This window comes from Quercus robur, chromosome 9 (genome assembly GCF_932294415.1).
Source record: "Quercus robur chromosome 9, dhQueRobu3.1, whole genome shotgun sequence".
Taxonomy (NCBI): domain Eukaryota; kingdom Viridiplantae; phylum Streptophyta; class Magnoliopsida; order Fagales; family Fagaceae; genus Quercus; species Quercus robur.
The window spans coordinates 16,834,577-16,841,445 of NC_065542.1; the positions used below are offsets into that span (position 1 = coordinate 16,834,577).

The window sequence follows — 6,869 nt, forward strand, 5'->3', positions numbered from 1 at the left end:
TGGTGAAATCGTGTTTTGACATTTTTGCAATTATAACTAAAATTGTGAACAAGATTTCAACTGTGTCCAATACTTTTTTTTTTAGTAAATAGTAATACTTATTAGAACACACACGAAAATAATAATATTAGCGTTTTAAACCAGGTTTATAATACATTATATAATCAAAGTACAACTACAAAAAGGCCTAACCTTTGTAGTTGTAGACTGGGTGTGTCTTGTACATATAGTTTATAACTATCGCTACTCTTTTTAATCTGACCCACCCTAAACTAAAATCCTGACTCCGTTACTGTTTTTAATCACATGACCTACTTAATATTCATGTGACTTAAATTATTTAATAAATTACATGATTTAATACACAAAAATTGTTTTATGAACTACAACTACATAATAATTTGAAGGAGGTTACTTCAAACAAGTTTGAAGGAAAACTTTCGTACAATCACTATCTGCCTCATTCCTGTAGTTTCTTGACATCCTTAGGCCAAAGGATGATGTAAATAAATAAAATTAAAAATAAATAAATAAATAAATAAAACAAAACAAAAAAAACCTCTTGACCGAAATCCAGATTGGGCTATATTGCACCACGGCCCAACTAGTGACCCCCAACAAGTCACGGGTCATAAGACCCATTGGCCCATTTTTTTAATTTTAGAAAACTACATGTGCGATGAAACATCAACCGTGAACACCTAGGACTAGGAGCTCGTTTAAAATTATTGCCAGTACTGTAATACTATCAGTAATTTTTATATTATTTTAATTTTTTATGTGGAAACTATATCAGTAATGCTTTTTTTTTTTTTTTTTTTTTTTTAAGAAAAATATCAGAAATGTGAATGGTGCAACTTTGCAACTTCTTATGAAAAAAAAAATGTGAAAGTCGGCCCAATAGACTGTATTATGTCATTACATCAAACCCAACCATGCATGGGCTTTAGGGTTGGGGCATTATGGTTTTTTGTGAACTATATTAAGCCCATATGTCACCATTTTTTTTTTTTTTTTAAATATTAGAATCCACTTGCCCCCGAATTAAATAACAAGGGCTCAGAGACTTGGAGATAAAGTTAGGCAAGGTAGCCCCACCCCAAGCTCTTATGGATCCACATGTGGGACCTATCATTCATGGGGCCAAATTGGACAACTCTATTGCCAAATTTAACATTTATTTCTTTCCTAAAAATTTTAAGAGATTACACACTTTAACACAATTTAAACACGTGACAAATAGTGATTGAATTACTTTTTATTAAGTACTAATAATTAATGGACTCGTGTGTAAGTAATACAATTCAATCACACATTAACAAATATGCAAGTTGTATCAAAGTGGGTAAGTGTATATCCAAATAAAAACTGGTTTCTCTCCCCTACCTAAATCCCCCAACCCTATAAAAAAATAAAATAAAATAAAAAGTGAAGAGAAAAAAAGTAATACTTATAATTTGGCCTTCAAATAGCCAAATTAGGTGAGAGAGAAAACGTGAGTGAATTTGGCCTTCCTAATTCGGCACTTTCAATGCCAAATTCCCTCTCGAATTTTTTCATACCTAATTTGGCATCTTCAAACAGATAATAGAGGAATTCCATGATAAAGGTTGTTATTACAGTCACAAATCTATATATGTTTTTTTGTCTCTCATTTGAATTATCTAGACGTGTACGTATATATGCTATTCACTAAAGCCAAAAAGCCATCCCCAAGTCATTGATGCCTTTTTTTTTTTTTTCTTTTTTTTTGTGGTAAGAAATCACAAATCTGATTCTTGAAAAAAAGAAAGAAATCCCAAATCTTACTCTTAAATCTTAAGGAACTCACGAGTTGCACTTGCATGGACGCAAGTTTCATCCAATCGAATAATTAAATCATATATATATATGGGGTTCTCATTAACATTTTCTCTAAATATAACATCATTATAGCTCCCAAAGAAAAGAGAACAAGGTCGTAGGGGATCCTTAAACGAGCTCTCAGTTTGCACTTTTTTAATTAGATTGCTTGGCTTTTACCTTTTAGTTCTGTAAAGCAAATTTCAACAATCTTCGATATGGGTTCGTGACGGTATAGCTTTATAGGGGCTATTCTTGTTGGAATTCTCATGTTTCACTTTCATGGCTTTGTTCACTCAGAAAAAGGTACACATGTTTTAGTTTACATTTTGTTCTCCATTTCAGACACCGTAAATAGAGACATGCATACGCTAATATTACTTCAGCTGACGTTCAAAATGTCTAGGTGGCCTAGCTATATTCTAAACTTTTAAATTTGCGAACATAATATTCTAGTCGTGTAGACAAAAAGCTTATCTGGTATTAGCTTTAGTTTTTAGCTTTTAGTTTTTATGTATAATTTTTTAAAACCTCAATTTTTCTCGTCTTTTCTTATCTTTATTTTAAGTACAAGTATATTTTAGAACATTTTTAATAAAAAAAATTTCAACAAAAAACTAGATAAGTTATTCCTAAACGAATACTAAATTTGTATTTAATGAAACTATTATTTGGCAAATTATAAGTTTTTCCAAAACTTAATCTCAAGAAAGAGTAAATTGGGACTTCAGTCAAGACATAGTTTAGATTCACAATCAATTAATCTGATACCAAAATAACTTATGAATTGCCTCAAAAGAAGTAATTAGAAAAGAGTGAGTCAAAATTTTGAGCTCCACCATAATAACTTAATTCATAATAACTTATGAATTAACTTATGGGCTCCACCATTTTGTCAAAATTTTGAGTTAGGGACTGAGACATGCACCCAAGATTTGGAACCAAACAAAAATTGGATAAAGAAAAACTAGAGATAGAGATATAAGATATGAAAACTAGTATGAGTGATAAAAAATGAGATACGAGAACTGAGTATTGAGTTAGGAGCAAACCAAATACTCGCTAATTATTTGACCACTATTCATTATCATATTAAGCCATATGCATTGTTCTCATATATCTCTTTTCCTTTCTACATGCAGCTCCAAACTATACATTTGTCGAAGAAGCAACTTCAGCCCCAGAAATTGCATATTATGACTACATAATCATTGGTGGATGGACAGCTGGGTGTCCACTAGCAGCAACTCTCTCACAAAATGCAAGGGTCTTAGTCCTTGAAAGAGGAGGCTCCCCTTATGACAATCCAAACATAACTAACATGGAAACTTTCTCAAGCACTCTTTCAGACACGTCTCCTACATCCCCTACCCAACATTTCACTTCAGAAGACGGCGTGTTTAATGTTCGAGCACGCGTTTTAGGCGTGGAACCGCCTTGAATGTCGGATTCTACTCGCATGCTAGCACTCGTTATGTAAAGGAAGCTGGTTGGGACGAGACATGAGACATCGGTGAACAAATCTTATGAATGGGTGGAAAAGTTGGTGTTTAAGCCACCAAAGATGGATTATCAAGTTGCTGTGAGAGATGGTTTGCTTGAGGCTGGGGTGTTGCCTTACAATGGGTTTACATATGATCATTTGTATGGGACTAAAATTGGAGGGACAATTTTTGATAGGAAAGGTCATAGACACACGGCAGCAAATTTGCTTGAGTATGCAGATCCAAGAAAGATTACTATTTATTTGCATGCAACTGTGTGCAAGATCTTGTTTAGGCATAATAATGGTAAAAATTTTTCATTGAGTACTTTGTATGATGTATCAGTTTTTGTAACATGAATCTAGGCCTGAAGGTGAGTGCATGGGGTCAGGTTGGATTGATTTTGAAAATTTTTCAATCTAGCTCGACTTCTTTATGTTAAGAAATTTCTCAAAATTAGCACATGATAACTCTAAAACCAACCTGATACGCAGGGATCGGGTTGGGTCAATTTGGATTAATTGGGTTGGGTTCATTAGGTTGATGGGTTGAACACAAACCGTAAACTTATTAGTAGACAACTTGAGCATGGTAGTGCATGTTTGAAGATTTTTATAGTGGTATTTTAATTTGCAAGCAACCACAAGATGAAGTCTAAGAAAATAATGTAATTCTCTCTCCTTTTGTTTGCCTGGGGTATTGAAATTAGTATAAAGGACAAGAATGGAACTGCTGTGGCATGACTTTAATTTGATCAACTGGTTTTGATAATCCCTCTTTGATTATTTTGATGCAGGAGCAGCAAGACCTCAAGCTTATGGTGTGGTTTTCAAAGATGCATCGGGAGTGTTTCACAAGGCATACCTAATGAAGAACTCGAAGTCGTTTAATGAGATAATATTATCAGCTGATGCAATTGGAAGCCCACAACAATTGATGTTGAGTGTATTGGGACAGGTGACCAATATCTACAGGCCCATGGGATCAAGGTAGTGTTGGACCAACCCTTGGTGGGTCAAGGGATGGTTGATAATCCAATGAATATGCTCATGATTCCTTCTCCAATTCCAGTTGGAAGTGTCTCTCACTCAAACTGTGGGCATCACTAGGTTTGGTAACTATATTGAAGCAAACAGTGGACTGAGTTTTATATTTTCTTCTTCGGCTCAAAGGCTTTCTAGAGACCTAGGGCAGCTCAGGTTTTAACTTCCTACTTCTTAGATATCCCTCTCACAACTTATGTGGGGCCCACATTTTGTGTGTGTGTGTGTGAGAGAGAGAGAGATCATGCTGAGAATATTTGGGTCCTTCAGAGTTGAGGTCCAATTGGGTGAATCGAGCCAAACTTAAATATATCTTAATTTGATTTTTTTTCCTACATGCAATATGTAGCCTTTTTTTTTTTTTTTTTTTTTTTGTCAAGAGTTCTTGTGGTTTAATCTTCATGTGAAAAACTTTGGTTTGAATCCCTCCCTCCCACTTGTATGAAGAAAAGGCTTTTTTTTTTGCTTTTAGGTCCCATAAATACATAATGATGTCACAATCACAAAGCAAATGTCATTTATTGAAATTTTGATCCAAAAAATCCACCTATAGTTTCTTCTACCTATTAAATTCAAAGTAAAGTGACGCATGTTACAATCCATGATGTTTCAAACAAGATATGAAACTATATGTTCTTGAATCAAAAAATTACTAGATATATCATTGCATTTTAGTAGAACACATTTGCAAACTGCATTCTCAAAATGTACAGGATCACCCAATTTCAAAATAAAATAACCATCTTCTTAAATAAACACTGACATAATAATTAAATTTGTAAATACTTACATAAGAGAAATATGTCCGTCTGAACTCATGATCATGTGCATGCTCTTAATATATTGGACAAGGCAAAACTTTGGAGGTATAGCATGTAATGAACTATACCTAGGTTTTGTCCTGTTGAATAAAGTTATTTACTTAAATGAATTTGAGGAAACTTTGCTCAAATTGTATACTAACCAACCCTTCATAGTGCCCCCAAAAGCAATGGTCAAAGCTGTTGAAACCATAAATGCTATTGCCAAAAAGACTTTTAAAGGAAGTGTGGTAGTTGAAAAGGTTGCATATCCCCCCTCTTCAGGCTATCTCAAGCTTCGGAACACAAATCCGAAAGACAATCCAGCACTTACCTTTAACTATTTCAAAGAACCGGAGGACCTAAGGGGGTGTGTTCTAGGCATGAGCACCATCATGAATGTTATAGATACATATCCATTTTCAAAGTTCCGGCATAGAAACATGACAATGCAGGCACTAATAGATATGATGGTGAGTTTACTATGGAACAAGAGGCCGCAACATCCGAGTGCTGCGTTTTCCTTGGAACAATTTTGCATAGACACTGTCATGACCATGTGGCATTTCCATGGAGGTTGCCAAGTAGGTAAGGTTGTTGATCATGATTATAAGGTTCTTGGTGTGGATGCGCTAAGGGTCATTGATGGTTCAACATTTTTACAATCACCTGGCACTAATCCTCAAGCTACTGTAATGATGTTGGGAAGGTAAAAACTTAAGCTGATGGAAAATGGAGAACTTAATCTTTTAACTATTCTTTTAAGACTCAACATGCGTGATTTTAACCTTTTCAATAAGAGATAGAGTGGAGACAATGCTCAAACTTTGATACTATAGAATTGTGAATTTATTTATTTAACCTTTATTTTAACATATTCTTAGTCTTTAACTTTTCTTTCTTTGAATGCAGGTATATGGTAGAGAAGATTTTGCATGAAAGGCGTTCACATGGGAGGAAGTAGAAGATGATTCAACTTTGCCTTTTCAAGTATTATGGAGTGTCATCTATTATCATTGTGTTAATGCATTTTAACATTAAAATAACACGACAATAATAATAATAATAAGATTCTATGCAAGAAATATATTGTAAGGACACGATTTGGTCCCAAAGCTCAAAAGAAAAGTCAATGGCCCAAAGAACTTAAAATAATAAATTTGTAAAGAGTGGGCTTGAAACTGAACTTTTAATGAGTTAGGTGTCTAATGATCATGGTAGGATAGTTGTAATTAGAAAGCATAAAACAAACAGTTTTGGACAAGGAAAATCCTTTTTGGCAAAGTCCGAGGAAGGTTGTTCATATTTATTTCTCTTAGACTTAACCAAAATTACGGTTCTTGAGTGTACAATGGTTTTTCTATAGATTATCTAATGATCCCTTTGTAATGAGATTTTTCTTCTTTATATTCCCCTTCCTTACTTCATCTCAGCCCCCCACGTAGATCAAATTGTTGGCTTTGTTACTTATCCCTTTAGCACATTTCTGAAGTCTTTGGGGGTAGTTGTAAGGCTGAATGTTACTGTTCAGGTATCACCTCCACATTAATGCAGCCAGGGGGTTAGCTGCAGAGCATTCAATGAGGTGGTAGCAGCTTTCTTCTCAGATATTTCCCAACTCTCTTTTGTCTTATCCTTATTTGATGTTTATCCTTGCCAGCATGATTACTTACTGTCTTGTTCTTGATGAAGGGCCGGAC

General features: G+C 34.4%; 1 pseudogene; it reads left to right on the top strand.

Moving 5' to 3' along the window:
- The first annotated feature begins 1,324 nt into the window (after positions 1 to 1,324).
- LOC126700785 (protein HOTHEAD-like) lies at positions 1,325 to 6,133 on the top strand (annotated as a pseudogene).
- Positions 6,134 to 6,869: the final 736 nt, after the last annotated feature.